Genomic DNA, 25,454 nt, shown 5'->3' with positions numbered 1-25,454 from the left:
TGTGTTTCAGAAGAAATTAATTTTCAATCTATTTCTGCAAATGATTTAAAATGTCACTTATTAAAAGAACAGACTATATTCTCTTTCTTTTTTCTTTGTGTGTGTCTGTGTGTATACGAGCATGTGTTTTTAGTAGTGGTATTTTTTAGTTTCAATTCATCAATGGATTTCCAATAAACTGTCATTATTTGTCCCAGTTCCATTTCAGTATGTATGTGTTGAATGTATATACTGAAACTCTATACATGAGGAGCCTATCTCCCTGTGAACTTAAACAAAAGAAAGGATCCTGCAGTGCCTTCTTTGTCTGACGTCCTTCCTCTGAGACCTGGTCTGGATCTGCAGGGCCAGTGCCCGTGTGCAGAGGAAAAGAGTCCCATCCCATCAGCACGGCCAGGGAGCACCAGCACTTGGTGCATGCAGAGTTGCTCTCTTGCCACTGCCGCTCTCTCCTACTGAGCCCTCCTGGTGGAGGCAGGCCCGGCTGCTCCTGGAGCTTGGTGCCAGTGCTGCTGTGGGGCTGTGCTGGGACTGCAGGTAGGGACAGGAAGTGGGCATGACAGTGGCACAGCTGGTCTCCAGAGAAGTGTTTCAGTACTCAGAAAAGATCTTCTCAGGGCACTGCTTGAAGGCTGACATCTTCTTAAAAAACTGTGGTCAAGAACATTTTCAAGGAATAGACAGCAAAGATCATTGCCTTTCGTGTTTCTCCATTAGCTCAGTGTGTTGAAGTCAGGATCACAGCATGGTCGTGTAGTGACTGAGGGCTCAGCAAGGACTCATTTGCTGTTGGTTGCACCTGGCAGGCAGGGAAAAACCATAGAGCCATTAGCTCACTGCCACCATATGAGTCGAAAACAGAAGAAGTGCAAGAACTCTTCACTTGAGGTAAAGTTAATCTAATAAGAAAACAAATAACAACAACAAAAGAATAAAAATAAAACATAAAAATATAAATATAAAAAATAAATAAAAAAGAATAATAAAATAATAAAAAATAAAAAGAAATCCACCTGTAGCCCATGGAGAGGAGCCCACACAGGAGAAGCTGACCTGGCAGGAGCTGCTGCCCATGGGGGGGCCAGGTTGGAGCAGTTTGCTCCTGACTGATGGACCCTGTGGTATGGACCCATGTCTGGAGCGGTTCTTGAAGAGCTGCTGCCTGTGGGAAGCCCATGCAGGATCAGTTTGGGAAGGACAGTATCCCATGGGAGGGACCTCACAGCACAGGGGAAGAGAGTGACCGAGAAGGAGTGGTGAAGACAAAGTGCTATAGACTGACCACAGCCCCCATTCCCCCATTCCCCTGAACCGCTTGGGGGGACGAGGTGGAAGAGGGTGGATGGGGGTAAGGCGTTTTTGGTTTCTTTCCTTTGTTTCTCACTTCTCTAGCTTGTTAGTAATAGGCAATAAATTTTACTGTCTCCCTACTCTGAATCTATTTTGCCCGTCATGATAATTGATGAGTCATCTCCCCATCCTCATCTAAACCCTTGAGCCTTTTGTGTCATATTTTCTCCTCCTTTCCCTTCGAGGAGGGGGAGTAAGAGAGTGGTCATGGTGGAACTTGGCTGCCCACCAGAGTAAAACCACGACTGTGGCAAACTTATAAAGCTCAACAAGGCCAAGTAGAAGGTCCTGCACCTGGTCAGGGCACTCCAAGCACAAATACAGTCTGGGTGGAGAATGGATGAGGTGATTCTCCCCCTTTATTCTGTTCTCATGAGACCCTACCTAGAGGAGTGTGTTAAGTTCTGGGGTTCTCAGTATGAGAAGGATATAAAGCTATTAGAGTGAGTCCAGACAAGGATGCAAGGAAGATCAAGAGGTTGTAACACCTCTCATGCATGGCATCGCTAGTCAGTTGAGGGGAGTGATTGTCCTGTTCTACTATGCGCTGGTGCAGCCTCACCCTGAGTACTGTGTGCAGTTCTGGGCACCACAGTACAAAAAGGATGTAAAACTGTTGGAGGGTGTCCAGAGGAGGGTTACAAAAATGGTGAAGGGTCTAGAGGGGAAGACGTATGAGGAATGGCAGAAGGCACTGAGCCTGTTAAGCCTGCAAAATAGGAGGCTGAGAGGAGACCTCATCACGGTCTACAGATTCCTTGCAAGGGGGAGTGGAGGGGCAGGCACCGATCTATTCTCCTTAATCACCAGTAATAGGACCTGAGGGAATGGTGTCAAGCTGAGAAGAGGGGGTTTAGGCTAGACATCAGGAAGAGGTTCTTCTCTGAGAGGGTGGTCGCACACTGGAACAGGCTCCCAAGGGAAATAGTCACTGCACCAAGCCTGGTGGAGTTTAAGAAGTGTTTGGACTGTGCACTTAGTCACATGGTCTAAAATTTTGGGTAAACGTGTGTGGTGCCAGGAGTTGGACTCGATGATCCTTATGTGTCCCTTCCAACTTGAGATATTCTATGATTCTATGATTCCTATTAAAACTTGCTGAGGGAGCTGAGGTTGTTCAGCCTGGAGAAGAAAAAGCTCTGAGGAGGCCTTATTGCGTCCATCCAATACTTAAATGGGGCTACAGAAAAGCTGGGGAGAGACTTTCTTTCAGGGTGTTCAGTGAAAGGACAAGGGGAATGGTTTTAAACTGAAAGAGGGTAGATTTAGAGTAGATACTCAGATGAAATTCTTGACTTGAAGGTGAGGCTCTGGCACTGGTGCTGTGGGTCCAGAGGTCACCCAGAGAGAGTTTGGATCAGGTCATGCCCTTGTGTTTGAAGGAACAGCTGGCAAGAATGGAGAGGCATCAGTGAAATCATGGGAATAGCAGAGTGACAGCCAGGTGGGGAAGAGAAGTGGCTGTCTGCAGCCTTCAGAGAGAAGTGGGACAGCATAGAAAAGCCTGTGGAGGAGAAGGCAGAGGGCTCTGACAAGAACAGAAGGCTTCAGCAGCACTGACATCTTTGTCCCTTTGGCCATGGCTTATGAGGAGACATGTTATGGCATTGGGACCATGTATTCTCCTTTCAGCCACGTGAGAATGCTGGAAGGTATCATAACATTGTCCTTCACATGATATTATGGGCATTAAACCCTACCCCACAGACTCCAGGAAGAGCCCTGAGTGAGACATGCGGGTGCTGGGGGTACAGGATCTCCCCTCCCAGTGGCTGGGGTCAGGCTTTGGCCTTCTGCTTCACCAAAACAAACCAAGACTTTTCTCAGCACAGTGCCTTTGGCTATCTGTAATCATGGCTTCCAATTATCTGCCTTAACAGTTCCCATGGGAGGCTTTCATAGTAACAGACTTGAATAGCCAACAGAGTATAGAGTACTCTAATACTACGGAATAGAGTAGTCAACAGAGGTGAGACAGGTGCTCTGATGTTATGAAAGCCATCAGAAGGCTGATCACAGATAGATGACTGATATGGGAAGGTCAGAAGTAGCCTGACCAGGACAAATTTGGGGGAGGGAAGAGGAAAGGAAAAGGAGCTTGGAAGCTTACCTTTGTAGAGGTAAGACAGTTCATGTAATGTTGATGCTGCTGTAACACTGACTTAAAACTTGTCACATATGGCCCTTACACTATTTTCAACAGAAACAATAATCCCTCAACCTATACATCAGCCCAACACCCTGACAGGAATCCACTACTATAAGGCAGACCTCAAAGTATCACTTGAAGCAAAACTCAGCCCACAGTCCCTTTCCCTTACCTTTACTCTCTTGCAGTGTCACTGCCCTTAACACTAACATTAAAATGTTCTGTTTAACCCTAGACTTCTTGACAGACCTAAACAAAACCCTTAACCATAATGAATGCCCATACCCTAACCAGAGACCTGACACCACAAGCAGAACACCAAACACTCCATCTAAAACTTTGTTTAATCTCTAACCCAGAAAGGTAAAATCTAGTCCCTAGGAGACTAGAGAGAAGTCAGCTCTGCCTCAGGATATCCTGCCCCAGCAGGAGGAATGTGACTGTGGAAGGGACTGTGAGGTCACTTCTGTCTGTAGGTGGCAGGTCACCCTTGACTTCTCCCTGGGATTGGTACGTTTTGGCTGACATCTGCCAGTGGTCCTGGTAGGCCAGCAGAAGGCACCTGCTTGGCATGCTTACTGTGGGATACCCTCTGCCTACAGACCCAGGAGGACCCAGACAGAAAGAAGGCCCCAAGTTGGGTTGTCCTGTCCCGTCTACTTGAGTCCGTGACTGGACAGCAGGAGGCACAAGGCTTGGACGATGCTGGTGAGGTGACTTGTGTCTGGTTGGCTGACAGGCTGCAAGGAGCCTGATGAGTTGGGATGCCTACTTTAGGAGTGGTTTCCGCCGAGATGGAGGTTTTTTTTGTGGTAGGAAAAGGCAGGAGAAAAAACTTCCACAGAGTGCACCTTGGAAGGTTGGCTCTGGCCATGAGGAGGAAGAAATGTCCCTCAAATGGTCATGTTGTGGTGCCAGAGGTCACCCAAAGAGTGTGTTTAATCAGACCCTAGCTTTGTGTTTCAAGGACCAAGTGGTGAGGGTTGATGAGACATCGGTGAAATGATGGAAATGCTGGGAGGAGAGCAGGGTGGTGAACAGAGATAGGTGTCTGAAGACTTCAAGGAAATAAGACAAAGTGTTGGACAGAATGGGAAAGCCTGCAGAGGAGAAGCAGAGGGTGCTTTTAAAAATGAAAGACCCCAACAAGGGTCCCCTTTGCTAGAACTTATGAGGAGATATTTTATATTCACTGTGATGAGGCTTCATTGATTCCTTTCAACCCCGTGCAGCACCTCAGAGCTGTCATACCACTGTTCTTGTGGCATCACACTGCCCACCACATCCCCCAGACCCCAGGAAGAACCTTGAACTGGATGTGGGGGTGCAGGATCTCCCCTCCAGTGGCTGGGGTCAGGCCTTGGCTCTTCTGCTTCACCAAAACCAACCAAGACTTTTCTCAGCACATTGCTTTGCCTGTCTGCAATCATGGCCTCCAATTGTCTGCCCTAACAAGTCCCTGAGGAGAATCTCTTGGTAACGGCCCTCAGTGGGGCCCATTAACACTCCAAGTCACTTCAACTTCTCCTTCTGACTTTACTTGATCAAGCGGTTACGCATTGGGTGCTGCCATGTTCTGCCTGCTGCTGCGCCCAGGCCCGCTGTCCCGCGGGCCTCCGCTCACCCACCGCCGCCACTGCTTTCCCCCCCGCCAACCTCCACCCCTGGGCGGCCCCCCCTCAGCCCGCCGGCCCCTCTGCTGGTGCTGCGGGCCACTGCCAGCAGCTCGGCCAAGGATGTGGGTCGATCCCCTGAAAAGGCGGACACAGATCTCAGCAGTGAAAACAAGAAACTCAATAAATGTCAGCAGCTGAAAAAAGTTTTCAAAGAGTGTGGTGTTGTAGGGGTCTCATTCCATGTTGGAATTTCATTAGTATTTCTAGGAATCTTTTACCTGACTGTATCAAGTGGTGTGACATAATTATTTGCCATTATATCACAGAATAAAAACAGAATGGATGACATTCTGTTTTGTAGGCCAGAATGCTTCCAGGATTCAGATCTAAAGTTTATTCAGAATACGCTAGAAGCAAAACAGTTGAAGTTAGCCCCAGAGAAGGTTCAACGGAAACAGCCATGGCTATACTTAGGATGGAAAATATCAGACTTTACCATTCGTCCACAGAAAGTTGATATATCTACAGTGTAACTTAATTTGACAGATGCACAAACGTTCCTGGGTAACATTCAGTGGGGTTGCCACATTGTATGGATTACTAATGACGACTTAGCTATATTATTACATCTATTGTGAGGAAGAAGTGCAGAGCAGGAGGTTAAACTAACAAATGAGCAAGGGCAGGCTCTTTCACAAATAGTTGCTAAGGTTGCAGCTGGCGCTGCTTACAGATGTATAGCATAAGTTGCACTCTCCTTACTAGTTAGCAATCATGTGTCTTGGTCAGTGGCAAAAAGAAAAGGGGGAGAGTAAGTTGCGACACAGACAGAAACAGTATCAGGAGGTTGCCACTGACACTAACAGCACTGGTAATAGGAATAGCATAAGTGAAACAGGAGATAGCAAGAGTGGAATGATAGGACAGGATTTTTGAGTCCTGGAGTGGATTTTCTGGCTGATTCAGCCAAAAACGAGTGCTCAAACATGGGCAGAAGCTATTGCAGAGTTAGTACGTAAGGGTCGTTCTCGGAGTATTGAGATCAGCAGGCAGGAATCAGGAGACATTAGTCTGCCAATGACTCAGGATCTTTTGGAATGGTGTTTACAGTAGTCCATACCGCTACAAGAAGCTGTGTTAGGTTATCCGGGATTGGTGCATTCCTGAACTTCAAAGGGGCCTCTCTGGCAAGTTATAAGATCATATAAATGGCAGGTAGTACCACGACTCTCATCCCGACCAGTGGTGGGCCGCACTGTATACACTGATACAGGTGCAACAAGTAGGAAGGCTGCGTGTGTGTGGTACAAGAATGGGAGTTGGGAAAAATACTTAATTCAGGGCAGACAGGGGATTCATTACAAACACTGGAATTGTCAGTAGTTGTTTGGGCTTGTCGGTGCTGGATGCATGAGCCGATCAATATCGTCTCAAACTCTCTGTATGTTGTCAACATGGTAAGCCGGATAGAGGATGTCTTGATATGGCAAACTAAGAGGGACATATTGTTGTCATTATTTCTGCAGCTGTGAGATGCCATTCAGGGGAGAACTTCACCTTATTGTGTTATCCATATACATAGTCATCAGTTCTCGATTGGGTTAGCGGAAGGTAATGCACAAGCAGATAAGTTGGTGAGTATGGTCACAGTGGGGCCAGAGAGTGATTTTGCACGTGCGCGAGTGTCGCACGAAATGTTCCATCAGAATGCAAAGGGTCTTCGGAGGTTGTTTGGACTTACCTGGACAGAGGTGAAAGGCATAGTAAGAGCGTGCCCTTCTTGTAGTCACCATGGACCAGGGTTAGGTTTGGGTATTAATCCATGGGGTGTTAAGGCACTAATGTATGGCAAATGGATGTAACACATGTAATGGAATTTGGTACTAAAAGGTATGTGCATGTGAGTATTGATACTTTTTCAAGATTCATGCAGGGCAACTGTGCAGGGGGGAGAAAGAGCACTCCATGTGTGTACACATCTGACGGTATGTTTTGCCATTATGGGAGGGCCACAGCAGGTCAAAACGGACAATGGTCCAGCGTATGTTAGTGAAGAAGTTAGAAAATTTATGAAAATGTGGGGAGCAAAGCATATCACATGTATTCCATATTCTCCCATGGGCCAAGCAATTGTCAAACAATCACATCAGGTTTTAAAGGAACAATTAGTGAAATTAAAAGAAATCAAGGACATGGGTGTGAGGACTTTGAGGGAATGTGCTGTTTGAACCTTTCTGATCATAGTGAGTCAATTCACAAATCCATTACTTTCCTGAAGGAACACATGAGAAAGATTCAACACGATATTAGTCCTTTCGATCAATGGCTCACTGATTTGTTTGGGATGATACCTAGATAGTTACAGGGATTAATCAGAGGGATTAAGGCTTCTGTTTATTGTGGTGTTAATCATCATTGCGTGTTGTATTGTAGTAAATGTGGTTAAAAGGTTACTTGCAAAAATGTTACATCAGGCTTGAATTGCTCAAAAAGAAAAGGGGAATTGTTGAGGGATTTTTGAAACAGCAAGGAGGCCGTGACTTGCTGCAGCTGAGCAAACCAAGGTACCAGGACAACTACGAGAAGTTGCCATAACGATGTTCTTCTATCGCCCGATTGAGGAATTAAAAAAATTGTTGCAAGCAGCTGGCACTGCTTCAAGGACAAGATCTACGTGACTGCTAATCACAAAGGGGGTTGTTTTCTTGCAGGTGGGGTTATTTTCTTGTAGTTGTATGTTTGAGTGATTTAACCATATGATTTCACCACATTGGTGTATGTCATGTCTTCGGCCATCCTTCCTGCAACACTTCTGTTGGAGTCTGACAGCAGCAGCGGTGGGTATGCCTGTGGGAGGTGTGCACAGGCTGAAGAATTGCTCGGCCCAGTGGCGAAGCTTTGGGAGGAGGTGAACAGGCTGAGGAGCATCAGGGAGGCAGAGAGGGAAGTTGACTGGTGGAAGCATACTCTACCCTCCCTGAGGCAGACTCATGAGCCAGCCACAACACAAGTAACAAAGGTTCCTCTATCCCACCAGGCAGCCACCACACAAAAGACAAAAGTTCCCCCATCTTGCCAGGCAAGGAGGGGACCTAGGCCAAGGGGGGGAATGGAAGCAGGTTCCTGCTTGGGGTGGTAGGCGAGCCTTCTCCCTGCCCACCTTTCCTTCCTGACTACCCCTTTGTAACAGCTATGAAGCTCTAGAACATGGCAGTCAAAACAACGATGTAGACAAAAGCCCATCCCAGTTGGAAGGGGTGCCTAAGGGAAGGCAACCTACCCCTTGCAGGACTACATCTTCTGTCAAGAAAGAAAGAAGGCTTATCATCATGGGGACTCCCTTCTGAAAGGGACAGAGGGCCTGATATGCCATCCAGACCCAACCCACAGGGAAGTCTGCTGCCTCCCTGTGGCTTAGGTAAAAGGTATTGCCAGGAAAGTCACTCACCTGGTACAGCTGTCTGACTACTACCCACTACTGCTTTTTTTTTCAGGCTGGTAATAACGATGTAGCAAGGAGAAGTATGAGATCAATCCAAAGGGACTTTAGGGCTTAGGAGAGACTGGTTAAAGGATATGGGGCACAGGTCATATTTGCCTCTTCCTTCCAATAGGAGGAAAATATGTTGACAGGCAGACTCGGCTCATCAATACGTGGCTCCGAGACTGGTGCCACCAGCAGAACTTTGGGTTTGTTCATCACGGGAAGGTCTATGCAACACCAAGCCTCCTGGCATGAGACGGGATGCACCTTTCTCAGAGGGGGAAAAGGATTTTTGCCCAGGAATTATTAGGGCTGATAGACAGGGCTTTAAACTAGAGTCAAAAGGGGAAAGGGATAAAACCAGGCATGTCAGTGATAAAATAAGGGATGGAGTGCCAGAATTAGAAGGAATGTGTGCTAGTGAGGTCCTTCGGGCTTCTCCACCAGGTTCTGCATGCTATGAGGTGCATTTGAAGTGTTTCTACACAAATTCACACAATATGAGGAATAAACTGGATGATCTAGAATTCTTGGCCCAATTCTGGAGCAATGATATCATCAGCATAAGCGAAACCTGGTGGGATGAGTCCTGTGAATGGTGTGTTGCAATAGATGGTTACAGGCTCCTCAGTAGGGACAGGCAGGGCAGGCAAGGCGGTGGGGTGGTGCTGTATGTAAAGGAAAGGCTGGACTGCATGGAGCTTGCAGTTGATGATGGCAATGTTGAGATCCTCTGGGTTAGGATTAAGGGAAAAACAAAGAGGATGTCATTGTGGGAGTCTATTACAGATAACCCAGCCAGGATGACAACACTAATTATTCTTTGAGGAACTAAGAAATACATTGAGATTGATTGCCCTTGTCCTTATAAAGGACTTCAGCTTGCTTTGTTTTCTCCCTTTCTTCATAGGGAAGATGCTTCAGGCTCCATATCATCTTTGTGGCCCTCCGCTGGATTCTTTCCAGGAGATCCCTGTCTTTTTTTTTGTACCGCGGAACCCAGAACTGCACACAGGATATCAGAAGTCAATAAGAAGCATAGAATCACAGAATTTCTAGGTTGGAAGAGACCTCAAGATCATCGAGTCCAACCTCTGACCTAACACTAACAGTCCCCACTAAACCATATCCCTAAGCTCTACATCTAAACGTCTTTTAAAGACTTCCAGGGATGGTGACTCCACCACTTCCCTAGGCAGCCTGGCTCACTGGCTCGAGGTGCTCGCATAACCCTCACCTGGCGACGTGAAGAGAAATCTGAGGTCACAGGTTCGAGACGCAGCATGGGGGTGCAATGTCCCTCCTTACTAAAAGGACTGTGGTGGTTTTACTCAGGTGGGCAGCCGAGCTCCACCACAACCGCTCTCTCACTCCCCCTCTCCTCAAAGAGGAAGGGGGAGAAAATACAACACAGAGAACTCGAGGTTTGAGATGAGAAAGGTTTAATTAAAGGGAAAGGGAATGGGGAGGAAAAACAGAAACAAAAGAAATAATCAGTCCGCGCGGAAGCACAGAGAGAGAGAAAAAAATTATTCTCTACTTCCCATCAGCGAGCAGTGTTCGGCCACATCCTGGGAAGCAGGGCCTCAAACGCGTAGTGGTTGTTCAGGAGGAACAGCCCCCTCCCCCACGAGAGCCTCCCTTTTTATTGCTGAGTGTGACATCAGGTGTTATGGAATATCCCTTTGGTTGGTTTAGGTCAGCTGCCCCGGCAATGTCCCCTCCCCATCACTTGCCCACCCCCAGATTGCTGGCTCTTGGGGGCTTGGAAGGAGTCCTGATGCTGTGCCAGCACTACGCAGCAATAGACACAACACTGGAGTGATATCAGTGCTGTTCCAGCTACGAGTGCAGAGTACAGCACTGTGCGGGCTGCTGCAGGGAAAAGGTGACTCCAGCTCAGACAGACCCAACACAAGTGTCTAACAACCCTTTCGGTAAAGAAGTTCTTCCTAAGATCCAGCCTAAAACTCCCCTGGCGCAACTTAAGCCCATTCCCCCTCATCCTGTCACCAGGCACGTGGGAGAACAGACCAAGCTCCACCTATCTACAGCCTCCCTTGAGGTACCTGTAGAGAGCGATAAGGTCGCCCCTGAGCCTCCTCTTCTCCAGGCTGAACAAGCCCAGCTCCCTCAGCCGCTCCTCGTAGGACTTGTTCTCCAGGCCCCTCACCAGCTTCGTCGCCCTTCTCTGCACCCACTCAAGCACCTCGATGTCCTTCTTGTAGTGAGGGGCCCAAAACTGAACACAGTACTCGAGGTGCGGCCTCACCAGAGCCAAGTACAGGGGGACAATCACCTCCCTAGCCCTGCTGGTCACACTGTTCCTGATACAAGCCAGGATGCTGTTGGCCTTCTTGGCCACCTGAGCACACTACTGGCTCATATTCAGCCGACTATCAACCATCACTCCCACGTCCTTCTCTGCCTGGCAGCTCTCCAACCATTCCTCTCCCAGCCTGTAGCTCTGCTTGGGGTTATTGCATCCCAGGTGGAGGACCTGGCACTTGGCCTTGTTGAACTTCATGCAGTTGACCTCAGCTCATCGGTGCAGCCTATCCAGATCCTCCTGCAGAGCTTTCCTACCCTCAAGCAGATCAACACACGCGCCTAGCTTGGTGTCATCTGCAAACTTACTGAGGGTGCACTTGATGCCCTCGTCCAGATCATCGATGAAGATATTAAAGAGGACAGGCCCCAGCACCGAGCCCTGGGGAACACCACTAGTGACTGGCCTCCAACTGGACTTGACTCCATTCACCACGACTCTTTGGGCCCGGCTATCCAGCCAGTTTCTAACCCAACGAAGCGTGCGCCAGTCCAAGCCAAGAGCAGCCAGTTTCTTGAGGAGAATGCTGTGGGAGACGGTGTCAAAAGCCTTGCTGAAGTCAAGGTATTTCCTAACATTCTGCACACCATCAATAAAAGAAAAAACTTTTTTTTTTTTTTCAGTGTTGCTTAATTAACTCAATAAACACATATTTTTTACTTAGTTCTCAGCTCAGCCTCAACTTTGTCTTCCAAACAAAGACTTCTGTAACATCTGCTGTCTTCCAAGACTTGGTCACATGTTAAAGAAAAGATGAAAACAAAACAAACACTCTTCAAGACAGCTGTTGCACAGGGTTCTCCAGGGATGAGGTGTTTTAGTGCAGGGGGTAACTGGCTTTGAGAAGGTTTAGAAACAGTCATAGAGTGTGTCTACACAGCATCAAGGGTTTCTGATTCTAATACCGCCCCTCATGACATGTAGGTTGGAAGTGTGCAGGACATTGCGATGGGACACAGCCAGGAGAGCTAACTCAGAGTGATCAAATTGATGTTCCTCATCATCCAGCACCCCCTGCAACCTACCACCTGACTACCAAAAGCATGCCATGCACACCAAATACATGTCCTGTGAAGAGCAGCTGAGAGAGTTGGGATTAGCCTGAAGAAAAGAAGACTCCAGGAAGCATTATTGTGGTCTTCCAATACACAAATGGGCCTACGCACGTGTGTAGTGACTAGACTAGACAAGACTAGACTAGAACAGAATGGTTCAGTTGGAAGAGACCTTCAAAGGTTGTCTGGTCCAACTACCTGATCTCTCCAGGGCTAAACAAAAGTTACAGCATATCAATGAGGGCAATGTCCAAATGCTTCTTGAACACTGACAGGCTGGGAAAAAAAAAAAAAACAGGTCTCAAGGAAGCCTATTCCAGTGTCTGACCACCCTCACAGTACAGACAACTTTCCCACTCTCCAGTCTGGACCTCCCTGGTGCATCTGTGTGCCGTTGCACACTTTCTCTGATCATTTACCAGTGAGAAGAGGTCATCATCTCCCTCTCCACTTGCCCTCCTAAGACAGTGGCTGAGAAAAATGAGGTTGCTCCTCAGCTTTCTTTTCTCCACACTAGACAACCCAAGTGTCCTCAGACTCTCCTTATAGGACATCCCCTTTTACCAGTATTCCCTGTTTTCCCTTGGTTTCTCAACTGACAAGAAACCTGGTCAGATAAACTCGCTGGAAGAAACATCCTCTCATACTCTCACCAGTCAGTGTGACTGACCACGTCTGGCTCCCTCACTGCCTCCTTTATCACTTGTTTGTCAGGTTTGTGTCCCCAGATGTGTTGTGCTTTATCCCCAGGAGGTAGCCAAGCACCACACAGCCACTCTCTCCCTCCCTACTCTTAAGAGAACAGGGGGAGACACATAGGATAAATATCTGGAGAGATTGTATCAGGGAGTGTAGTGATAGGACAAGGGGCAGTGCTTTTAAGCTAAAAGAGAGCAGATTTAGATTAGATCTAAAGAAGAGATTCTTCACGCAGCGGGTGGTGAGGCTCTAGAACAGGTTGCCCAGAGAAGTGGTGGATGCCTCATCGCTGGTAATGTCTAAGGTCAGGTTGGATGGGACCTTGAGCAAACTGGTCTAGTGGGACGAGACTCTGCCCATTTCACGGGGACTGGAACTAGACCTTAAGGTTCTTTCCAACCCCAAATATTCTATGATTCTATGAGCTTGCTGGGTTGTGTAGTCTGTGTATACAGAGGGATTTCATTTGCAGTGAAAAAGATTTGTTCTCCGGAATATTAACAGGTGCTTGAAAGAAATGGAGTAAAATTTGTGGGTGTCTTAACTAATAAAAGGACAAGAAAAGATGATTCCCATATCAAACATTTATTTTGATTTAAGAGAAAAGATAGCACTGGAAATAGGTGTCTCTCCCTAGCTGACAGCAGGAAGAACAGTGATTGCATTGGTTTCATTCCGAGCTGATTCCCCTGGAGGACCAGGGACTTTCCAAGAGCTCCCTGCGCTGTTCACAGTAGAGGCAGTGAAAGGTCACTGCGTAACATAGCCAGGGCAGTTTCCAAATGTGAGTCACAGGAGAGAGCAGGGTAATACATCTGGATTACATTAAGGTATCCTCCTAGCCTCTGGACAGCAAACAAAGAAGGAGGTGCCTTGGTTGGCTCAGTTGTAACCTTTCCATCAGCAGGGAGAAGGAAGATCCATCCCTGTCCTTGCAGGAGTGTCCTGCCTAAAAACAGGGCATGGAAAGGTGATCCTTAGACCTCATCCATTTTCTGAATAAGGAAGGACAGTGCTGAAAATGAGATTCCTTCAGCAGCTGATGGAAGGAACATCAGGGATTACTTCAGTGTGTTTCAAAGCTGATTCCCCTGGAGGCCCAGGGACATCTCAAGGGACATGAGAGAGGGGAGAGACAGAGAGGCATTAGACTGGAGCTGTGCTGCTGAGCTGGGCCAGGCTCCTGGGCCCAAGGGCAGCTCCTGGCAAGCGGGCAGCACTGCAGAGAGACGGCTCTGCCCAGGAGCTGCTCCTCTGCACAGCGCAGCAGGGCTGGGGGCACTGCCTACAGGGGACAAGGGCAGCTGAGAGAAGGGAGGGAGATGTTAAAGGCAGTGTGGAAGGGGGGATGCTGAGAGCTCACTGCAGGAGAAATCTTCAGAGCCCTGAACAGGGTAAGTCTGTGGCTGCAGGGCAACATAGCAGTTGTTCCTGTGCCATCTCCAGATTTGCTGGCAAATCCCACAGCCTATGGGATCTTTCAGGAGAACTCTTTGGATATTTATCTTTGGAGAATTCTCTTTGGATAACTCTCAGAGTTTCTTTGGATAACAGAAGAATGACAAGCTCCAGAGCAGGGATTACCTACCAAAGCTATCAGTGGGACAGGACATGAGGGTTCCTTCTCACAGGACTGGCTGCAGGCTGTGCAAACAGGGTGCAAGCAAGGGTGCCCAGGGCTGTGGTGCAGAGCAGGGTCCCTGCTGTGCCCCAGGGGCTGTGTTCCAGGGCAGAGCCTCTCCCACCTGCGAGGCTCTGCACTCAGCCTGCCTGGGGAGCTACCCAGGACACTGTGGGGAGAAGCTGTGGCTGGAAGGACCAGAAGGCCAGGGCTGGACAGGTTCCTGCTGCTGGCATGGGGCTGCTACATGGGCCAGGCTCCTCATATCTCCCCAGCACCCCCAGGGCATTTCTGGGGGAGATTCTTGAAAGGGAAGAACAACACCTGCCATAACTGAAGGGATGGCACTCTCTGAGGTCTCATTTTTCAACTTCCTGCTTTGGACTGCAGTCAGGGAGATGATAATGGTGTTGTTAGGATTGTAGAAGGGACCTAAACTCATAGAGCATTATGGTTAAAACAGATTTGTAGGTCTTTGAGGAAACTCATATATTCACTCCACACCATTTAACCTACAGGCAGCACCAGCGCAACCTTCTTTGTTTCTTGTGGGATTGGTGGATGTCCCTTTCATCACTTGTAAATAGGGAGATGCCTCTGGCCAGTGGATACCTGACATGGACCCCTGGTGTTCTTTACCAGCAGCACTGATTACTGCTGAGATTACAGAGGATCTTCATGGTCTCTGTGGCATCCTTAGGCAGAGAGATGCAGAAATCCAGGCAGGAGCAAGTCTTCTTGAGATGAAGATGCAGTGAGGATACAGCCTTGGTGAGGATGTTTTCTATGAAATAAGGTTTAGTTTTTGCTCAGAAAAGTCTCTCTAACATGTCACTGTCTATTCCTCCATGGACAGGCAACCATGCCCTGAGGCAGCAAATGTCCAACAGCAGCTTCCCCACAGAGTTCCTCCTCCTGCCATTCGCAGACACACGCGAGCTGCAGCTCCTGCACTTCGCGCTCTTCCTGGGCATCTACCTGGCTGCCCTCCTGGGCAACGGCCTCATCCTCACAGCCATAGCCTGCGACCACCGCCCCCACACCCCCATGTACTTCTTCCTCCTCAACCTTGCCCTCCTTGATCTGGGCTGCATCTCCACCACTGTTCCCAAAGCCACGGTCAATTCCCTGTGGGACACCAGGACCATTTCCTCCTATGGATGTGCTGCTCAGATTTCTTTTTCTTTTTCATTTCAGCAGAGTTTTCTCTTCTCACCATCATGGCCTATGACCGCTACATTGCCATCTGCAACCCCCTGCACTACGGGACCATAATGGACAGCAGAACTTGTGTCAACATGGCAGAAGCTGCCTGGGGTAGTACTTTTCTCTACGCTCTGTTGCACACTGCCAATACCTTTTCCCTCCCCCTCTGCCAAGGCAATGCCCTGGACCAGTTCTTCTGTGAACTTCCCCAGATCCTCAAGCTCTGCTGCTCAGATGCCTACCTCAGAGAAGTTGGGCTTCTTGTGGTTAGTGCCTGCTTAGCATTTGGATATTTTATTTATGTTGTGCTTTCTTATGTGCAGATCTTCAGGGCAGTGCTGAGGATCCCCTCACAGCAGGGACGACACAAAGCCTTTTCCACATGCCTCCCTCACCTGGCTGTTGTCTCCCTGTTTCTCAGCACTGCCATATTTGCCTATCTGAAGCCCCCCTCTGTATCCTCCTCCTCCCTGAATCTTTTGCTGGCAGTTTTATATTCAGTGGTGCCTCCAGCAGTGAACCCCCTCATCTACAGCATGAGGAACAAGGAGCTCAAGGATGCAGTGTGCAAATTGGTAACTGGATATTTTCAGAACCAATAAACTGCTGTTCTGCCTCTGCATATCACTTATAATGTAGCTCATTACAGGCCTAGAAGTTGGAAATTTGTGTGTGGTTGTGTTGCATTAACTTATATTTGATTTATTTGTGATAGTGTTTCTGTTGAACACAGAAAATGTCATTATTCATTCCCTTCCATTTCAGTATCTACCTGTCCATGTGATTCTGAGACATAGAGTAAACGAGAAGCCAGGCTCTCTGTGTATTTCAATAAAAGAAAGAACCCTGCTGTGATTTGCTTGCCTGAGATCCTTCCTCAGAGACCTGTGGTGGAGCTGCAGGGGCACATGGATGTGTGGAAAGGTGGAGGGAAAATGAGCCCTGGCACAGCAGCACTGCCAGGGAGCCCCAGGAGTTATTTATTTTATTTTATTTTATTTTATTTTATTTTATTTTATTTTATTTTATTTTATTTTATTTTATTTTATTTTATTTTATTTTATTTTATTTTATTCATTTTTTTTTCCAAGCTACTCTCTTTCACCTCCCACATTTTTTTCGGAGTCCTTCTGTTACTGTGAGGACTGATTCTTCTTGTTGCTGAAGAGAGTAAGCAGAGCATGGAACATACAGAACTAGTCTGTCCAACGTGGAGGCACCCGGGTGCTAAAGCATTCAAGATGCTAAATCAGGGCAAGGAGAGCTCTGCAACTCCAGGAAACACAGCAGGCATAGGGAAAACAATCTGTTGGATTAGTTGTTATACCTCTGGTAAAATTTCATAGACTGAATACAGTGAACCACCCTGTTATAAATGAAGTCTCAACTCTGAATTTAATAACATAAAAGAATATTTATAAAAGGCAAGTAAATAGCGCTGGGTGCACAGGGAGTCTATGCTCTACCAACACACACACGCACCCGTCGAACTTTCCAAATATATATAGGACATTGCTGTTACATATTTACAAGAAACCCGAGTACACCTATACATATGGATATCCTATCCCCGCTTCATATTATAATTCTCTTTGTGGTGGTCTTTGTGGGTGAAAGGCTCATGGTTTCCCCATCACCATTAGCAACCTTTTGTTCCAGAATGCAGGAGTGGCTTCGACTGTCTCCCTTTTCTTCTGCACATGCTCTGCCCACCACAAGGTTCCCGAAAGCAACAAAACGTGATTGCTTTTCCCGCGTTTCGTTAACCCTTGAAATCACACTAATAATATTATTATCATATAACATTAAACAATAAATGTTAACAGTTCTAACCAGCAACCCCCCCAGCAACTTCCGTGCCTTAACAGAGGGGAAAACAAGCAATCCCAGATGGCAGGGTGTCACCTCAATCACCCTTCTTTGTTTCCTCTAAACTCTTTCCATTCCTGATGACCTCATCATTAAGAGTCTGATGTTATCACCAACCACTAGGCTTTCCAATCCCCATTGCTACATTCCCAAATCTCCCCCTTCTTTATTAATATCAATCATTTTTCTGACATGAATTACCACTCCATATATAACAACCCCAAAACATCTAATGACATTGGAAATGAGTTGGACTTGATGATCCTTGTGGGTTCCTCCTTGTCAGGCTATTCCATTAGTCTCTGACTCTGAAGAAGGTGATCTGTCTGTGTGTACCCTCCACGGCCAAAATCCACTTGTGTGGGAGGCAGTCAGTGGCAGTGCCCCCCATCAGCTGGCTCTGCCTTCCCTGCCTGATCAGTACAGCCCTGCAGAGTGCCCCCAGGGCCCCACACACCACAGCCCCCTCGCTCTGCAGAGCAACACCGCCAGCTGGGGGGGCTGTGGGCAGCATGGGCAGAGGCTGCAGGAATGGCTGCTCAGGCCAGCCCAGACGTACTGGACTGGGACAAGGCTGTGCGGGACATGGGGTGTCCCGGGAGCAGAGCAGGGTGCTGTGTGTTTACAGTGGTTCTGCCTGAGGAGCCCCAGGGGCAGCAGTGTGGTGCTGTGCTGTGCTGGGGAGCGGGGCTTGCCTAGGGGGCTGCAGGCTGTCTGAGAAGGTGGTGCGGTGGGGTTTACATCCTGCAGATGGCAGCAGCAGGGACACTGCTACTGACGTCCTCTTCTCCATGTCCTGTTTGTGTGCCATCCCAGCATGGGCTGTTCTGCTGGTCTGGTCTGGGATGGGCTGGGGAGAGGACAGGGAGGTGTGGAGAGCTCAGGAGGGTTTGGGCTGGGGTGGCCTCCTGAGAGGACAGCAAATGTCCAATAGCAGCTTCCCCAATGAGTTCCTCCTCCTGTTGTTATATATGGAGTGGTAATTCGTGTTGAGAAAATGGTTGATATTAATAAAGAAGGGGGAGATTTGGGAACGTGGCCATGGGGGTTGGAAAGCCCCATGGTTGAGATAACATTAGACTCTTAATGACGAGGCCATCAAGAATATAAAAGAGTATAGAGGGAACAAAGGAGGGTGGTTCAGGAGACTCCATGCGGTCTCTGGTTTCTTGTTCTCCAGATGGTTGTCTTGTTCTCCAGCCCTTAAAGCATGGATGTTTCTGGGTGTTTGCTGTTGTTGTTACATTCAAAGTTGTTTGACCAATGAAAAGTTGTTTTGAAAAGAACTGCTGTGGAGAGAAGGGTATAAGAGGGGAGCCTGCCCTCAAGATAAAAAAAAAAAAAAAAAAAAAAAAAAAAAAAGGAAACACAATGAAGTTACATCATCAATAAAGAAGCAGAAAAAGAAGTGAAGAGGAACAGGCTGGCAGAGTGGAGACCAGGATGGGAACAGGCATTTTGATTGCCTCATGAAGATAGGTTTGGCCAGACTCAGCAAACCGCTCAGAGAAGCTCGTCGCTGGAAATAGGCGCACTGGAGCTGGAGAGAAGCTCGAGCTGAGAGAAGTGGACCTGTGCACACAACTGCCTCTCGCTGGTAAGCAGTTGCGCATTATGGGGAATCATACGTCCTTAGGAACAAAGACTGTCCTGGTAACCTTACAGTTCATTCTCCTTATTAACATTGGACAGTTTATGAGCCTGAAATATGGGACCAAACTGAGGTCAAGGTGTGGGACTCTGCAACTAAAAATGACAACGTTGCAGTGGGATTGCTTGGCACCTGGCAAGCAATCTCTGAGGCCTTAAAGAGCCATGTGGAGCCACAGTCACAAACGTGTGGCTTGCCAGATAGTGAGGGAGCTGCGGGCTCCTTTACTGATCCAACTGCTATGCCACAGGCCACTCTGCTGCTGCAGCCATCGAAGGCCTTTGCTATTATGCCCCCTGCTGACCTGGATGTGCCTTTTGACCCAGGCCTCATTGGCCTTGCAAAGGAGATGGATATGTTTTTCTTCGATCCGGGAAGAACGGGATACAAAAGGCCTGAAGACTGAGTTGCTTGACAACTTAACACGAGACATATTGTTCAGAAGCAATGGAAAATAGACACTTGCTAGTAATCAAGTAAAGGAATGGAAAATGGAGACTGTTAAGTCATGGAACTTAAAGCATTGTTTGTTACCTTTCCTGAGTGTATGTATGTATAGGCATACTCAGGTTTAGTATGTAAAGCAATGTTCTGTATATTTAGAATGTTTGATGTTCGTGTGTGAATGTTGGTGGAGCGTAGACTCCCTGCACACCCAGTGCTGTTTACTTGTCTTTTATACCTTTTAGAAATATTTGTTTTATAAATATTACAAAATTCAGATTGAGTTGAGACCTCATTTATAACACTGCCATTCACAGACACACGCGAGCTGCAGCTCCTGCACTTTGGGCTCTTCCCAGGCATCCACCTGGCTGCCCTCCTGGGCAACAGCCTCATCCTCACAGCTGTAGCCTGAAACCACCGCCCCCACACTCCCATGTACTTCTTCCTCCTCAACCTCGCACTCCTCGACCTGGGCTGCATCTCCACCACTGCCCCCAAAGCCATGGCTAATTCCCTGTGGGACACCAGGATCATTTCCTATGCAGGTTGTGCTACCCAGGTCTTTTTCTTTGTTATGTTTGTAGCAGCAGTTTTCTCTTCTCACCATCATGGCCTATGACTGCTACATTGCCATCTGCAAACCCCTGCACTATGGGACAATAATGGACAGCAAAGCTTGTGTCAACATGGCAGCAGCTGCCTGGGGTAGTACTTTTCTCAATGGTGTGCTGCACACGGCCATATACCTTTTCCCTTCCCCTCTGCCAAGGCAGTGCCCATGGCCAGATCTTCTGTGAAATTCCCCAGATCCTCAATTCTCTTGCTCAGATGTCTTGATCTGGGAAACTGAGCTTGTTGTTTTTACTCCTTGTTCACTTTTTGGGTGTTTCTTTTTCATTCTTTACTCTTATATGCAGATCTTCAGAGCTGTAAAGAGGATGCCCTCTGAGCAGGATCGACACAAAGCCTTTTCCACGTGCCTCCCTCACCTGGCTGTGGTTTCCCTGTTCATCTGTACTGGATTATTTGCCTACCTAAAACCTCCATCCATGTCCTCCTCCTCCCTGAATCTTTGGCTGGCAGTTCAGTACTTAGTTGTACCTCCAGCAGTGAACCCCCTCATCTACAGCATGAGGAACCAGGAGCTGAAGGATGCCATGTGGAAAGTGATGACTGGACATTTTTCTGTAGCAATAAACTGCCCATCTTTTACATATAGCTAAGGTAACTTCTTACAGCTGCAGACCAAATATATTTTGTGTTTCTTTTTTTTTTTTTTTTTTTTTTTTTGTTAATTTTATGTTTTAAAATTCATTTCCTTTATTCACGATGGAATAAGAAATGTATTTTTTCATACTCTTCCATTTCAGTATCTACCTGTCTCTTGTGACATAGAAACTTGGTGTGAAGGAGCCAGGCTCTCTGTGCATTTGCAAGATAGAAAGGACGTGGCAACGAATCGTTGCCTGAGATCCTCCCTCAGAGACCTGTGGTGGAGTTGCAGGGGCACTTGGCTGTGTGCAGAGGTGCAGGGAAACAGAATCCTGGCACAGCAGCAATGCCTGAGAGCCAAACAGCTTGGTCTGCCCAGAAGTGCTTTCCTTCACCACCCACATTCTCCTATGGAGCCCTTGTGTTGCTGTGAGGACTGATTGCTCTTGTTGCTTGCTCACCGTGCTGCTGTGTGGCAGTCCTGTGTCCACAGGCAGGGACAGGCCAGTGGCACTTCTCTAACACAAACAGCTCCGTACTAGCATCTCCAGCATAAAAGGGGATCTGCTGAGGGCAGTATCTTAAGGCTCAGGTCTTCTCCAAGAGCTGTTGTCATGGATATTGCAAAGGAGTAGACTTGAAGGAGGCTCCTTGCTTAGCTTATTTCTCTTCTATGAGTCTCTGACTCTGAAGAAGGCCAGCTATCTGTGCGCACCCTCCATGGCCAAGGAACCACTTGTGTGGGAGGCAGTCAGTGGCAGTGCCCCCCACCAGCTGGCTCTGCCTTCCCAGCCTGACCAACACGGCCCTGCAGAGTGCCCCCACAGCCCTGCGCACCACAGCCCCCTCACTCTGCAGAGCAGCACCACCAGCTGGGGGGCTGTGGGCAGCACGGGCAGGGACTGCAGGAATGGCTGCTCAGGCCAGCCCAGATGTGCTGGCCTGGGACAAGGCTGTGTGGGACATGGGGTGTCCTGGGAGCAGAGCAGGGTGCTGTGTGTGCAGTGGTGGTGCCTGAGGAGCCCCAGGGCCAGCAGTGTCATGCTGTGCTGCGCTGGGGAGTGGGGCTAGCGTACAGGGTTGCAGAATGCCTGTGGGAAGGGAATTTCCTGCAAATTGCAGCAGCAGGGACACTGCGACTGACCTCCCCTTCTCCATTTGCTGCTTTGGGGCCTTCCCAGCCTGGTCTGCTGGACTGGGCTGGGCTGGGAAAAGGAGAAGTAGGTGTGGAGAGCTGGGGATGGGCTGAGCTGGGCTGGCCTCCTGGGAGAGACAGGGAGGACCAGCAGATCAGGGGCTGGGCTGGGCTCTTCTCTGGACACCCTGGCAGATGCTGTCCCAGGGGGTCCTAGATCAGCCCCGTGCAACCACCGTTCACAGCACTGGGCTCCAACCCCAGCTCACACAGGCGGTTTCTTTCTTTCTGTGAGAAGAATCCAGAAGTTGTCCCATCTTATATAAGGGGCCTGCTGCTGGTCAGAGCTGAGCCAATAAGCAATGTTGTCTGTGCTTCTCTGAGAGAATATTTAAGGAAATAGTTAAGGAAAGGGAAAATAACTAACTAACTAACTAACTAACTAACTAACTAAATAAATAAATAAATAAATGCTGCTACATGGCAGCTGGGAGAGAGAGGAGTGATAAATAGCCAGGCAGAGGCCAAGTGAAGGAGGGGAAGGAGGTGCTCCAGGTGCCAGAGCAGAAGCTCTCTTGCCACCTGTGTTGAGGACCGTGGTGGAGCAGGCTGTCCCCCTGCAGCCCACGGAGTACCACGGTGGAGCAGATCTCCATGCTGCAGTCCATGGAGGAGACCACAGTGGAGCAGGTGGACCTGCACTGATGGAGGCTGCGGCCCATGGAGAACCCCCACCAGAGCAGATTCCAGGACAGAGCTGTAGCCCATGGAGAGTACCCCACACAGGAACAGGTGACCTGGCAGGAGCTGCTTCCCACGGGGGACCAGGTTGGAGCAGTTTGCTCATGATGAATGGAACCTATGGTTCGGAGCCATATCTGGAGCAGTTCTTGAAGAGCTGCTGCCTGTGAGAAGCCCACTTAGGATCAGTTCAGGAAGGACGGCATCCCATGGAAGGGACCCAACCTTAGAGCATGGGCAGAGAGTGACTGAGAAGGAGCAGTGGAGACAAAGTGCTACAGACTGCCCATAAGCCCCATACCCCATTCCTCTGTGCCACCTAAGTGGAGGAGATAAAAGAGGGTGGATGGGGGGAAGGCGTTTGGGGTTTCTTTCCTTTGTTTCTCACTTTTCTAGCTTGTTAGTAGTAGACAGTAAATTTTAATATTTTCCTAATCTGAGTCTGTTTTGCCCATGTTGATAATTATTAAGTGATCTCCCTGTCCTTATCTTAACCTTTGAGCCGGTTTCATCATATTTTCTCCTCCTTTCCCTTAGAGGAGGGGGAGTGATAGAGCAGCTGTGATGAAGCTCAGACGCCCACCTGTATAAAACCACCATAGAAGGCTGCAGAAAGTGGAAGCAAGGATAGGTAACCTGAGAGGAATGCAGAGACATCACCTGAGCAGCCAGGGATCAAGTCTGGAAAGCTAAGGCTATGGTAAAATTGAATCTAGATAGGAAGTTCAAGGGCAACAAGAAGGGCTTCTATAAGTACGTCAGTGATAAAAGGAAGACTAGGGAAAACATGGACCCTCTCCAGAAGGAAACAGGAGACCTGGTTACCCAGGATGTGGAGAAGGCTGAGGTACTCAATGACTTCTTTGCCTCATTCTTCACTGGAATAGCTCCAGTTACACCATCCAAGTCCCAGAAGGCAAAGGCAGGGACTGGGAGAGAGAAGAACCACCTACTGTAGAAGATCAACTTTGGGAGTATCTGAGGAAACAGAAGGTGCACAAGTCTATGGGACTAGGTGAGATGAATCCCAGAGTCTTGAGGGAACTGGCAGATGAAGTTGCAAAGCCACTACTCATCATATTTGAAAAGTGGTGGCTGTGCAGTGAAGTTTCTACTGATTGTAACACAGAGAACATAACCCCGACTTTTTAAAAGGGAATAAAAGTAGGCCCAGGGAAGTCTATCCCAGTCAGACCCACCTCTGAGCCCAACAAGATCATGGAACAGATCCTCCTGGAAACTTTGCTAAGGCACATGACAAATAAAGAGGTGATTGGTGACAGCCAACACTTCTTCACTAAGGGCAGAGCGTGCCTAACATATCTGTAGGCCTACTGCAATGGTGTTACGGTGTTTGTGGGTAAGAGAAAAGTAACTGACATCATCTACCTGATTCGTGCAAAGTATTTGACACATCCCATGTGGCATTCCTGTCTCTAAATTGAAGAGACATGGATTTGACAGATGGACCACTCAGTGGATATAAGAAATTGTCTGGATGGTCACACTCAAAGGATTGTGGTCAACAGATCAATGTCCAAGTGGAGATCTGTTACGAATGGTGTTCTTCAGGGCTTGGTACTGGGACCGGCACTATTTCACATCTTTGTTGGTGACATGGGCAGTGGGATCGAGTGCACCCTCAGCGAGTTTGCTGATGACAGCAAGCAGTGTGGTGAGGTTGACGTGCTGGAGGGAAGGTGTGTCATCTAGTGGGGCCATGACAGGCTTGAGAGGTGGGCCTGTGTGAAACTCATGAACTTCAACAAGGCTGAGTGTAAAGTCCCACACATGGGTTGAAGCAGTCCTATGCATAAATACAAGCTGGGTGGAGAAGGGAGTGAGAGCAGCCTTGAGGAGAGGGTCCTGGGAGTATGGTGCTTCAAAAACTCAACGTGTGTAGGCAATATGCACTTGTAGCCCTGAAAGCAAAATCCTGGGCTGCATAAACATAAACACAATAAACATAGCCAGAAGGTCAGGGGAGATGATTCTCACTTTCTCTTCTGCTCTTGTGAGACCCCACTTAAAATAGGGTGTTCACCTCTGGGATCCCCAACGTGAGAAAGACATGGACCCATTGGAGCAAGTCCAGAGGAGGGCCACAAAAATGATAAGAGGGTTGGAGCATCTCTCCTATGAAGAGGGAGAAGAGGGGGAATTAAGAACAGAAGGCCCTGGGAAGAACGTAGAGCAACCTTCCAGTAGCTCCAGAGGGCATAAAGGAAAGCTGGAGAGAAAGAATTTATTAGAGGATGTAGTAATAGGACAAGGGGAAATAGCTTTAAACTCAAAGAAGGTAGATTGAGATCAGATATTCAGAAGAAATCATTTACTCTGAGGGTGGTGAGGCACTGGAGGAGGTTGCCCAGAAAGGTTGTTGGATGGTGTCCCATCCCTAGAAGCATTCAAGGCCAGGCTGGATGGGGCTTTGAGCAACCTGATTTTGAGGAAAGTGTCCCTGACACAGCCAGGACAGCTGACCCAAATGGATCAAACAGACGTTCCAGGCCATCCAGCACTCCCTGCAGCCCACCACCCTACTACCAAAAGCATCTCTAAGCCTGCAGCGGAGGCACCTGCTGGGAAAGAGCTGGGGAGGACCTAGCAGCAGGATCAGGGAGGGCAGTATGGGTACAAAGTCCTGCCCAGGGGTCCAACACTTCTTGCCACTCGGATCCTGCAGGAGAGGTTGCTCTGTCGTTGAGTGCTGGGCAGGAATCCTTGGGTTCCACGGGGGCCCAAGGCTGTAGAAGATGGGCTCTACCAGCGAGTGCATCATGGGGCATCACACAGAGCCACTTTTGCTGGAAACTGCCTGTGGCTGGCAGGACAGAAATGTCTCTGTCAGTAGGAATAGTGTCTAGGCACTGGGGGTTCTGGCAGCCCC

General features: G+C 48.3%; 1 pseudogene across 1 annotated transcript; it reads left to right on the top strand.

Annotated features, from left to right (window-relative positions):
• The first annotated feature begins 15,182 nt into the window (after positions 1-15,182).
• LOC311216478 (olfactory receptor 14C36-like) lies at positions 15,183-16,111 on the top strand (annotated as a pseudogene). The gene has a single exon. The product of its transcript is annotated as an olfactory receptor 14C36-like (transcript).
• Positions 16,112-25,454: the final 9,343 nt, after the last annotated feature.

This window comes from Netta rufina, assembly GCF_964035555.1.
Source record: "Netta rufina genome assembly, chromosome: 18".
Lineage (NCBI taxonomy): Eukaryota > Metazoa > Chordata > Aves > Anseriformes > Anatidae > Netta > Netta rufina.
This window is presented reverse-complemented; position numbering and strand designations above follow the sequence as displayed.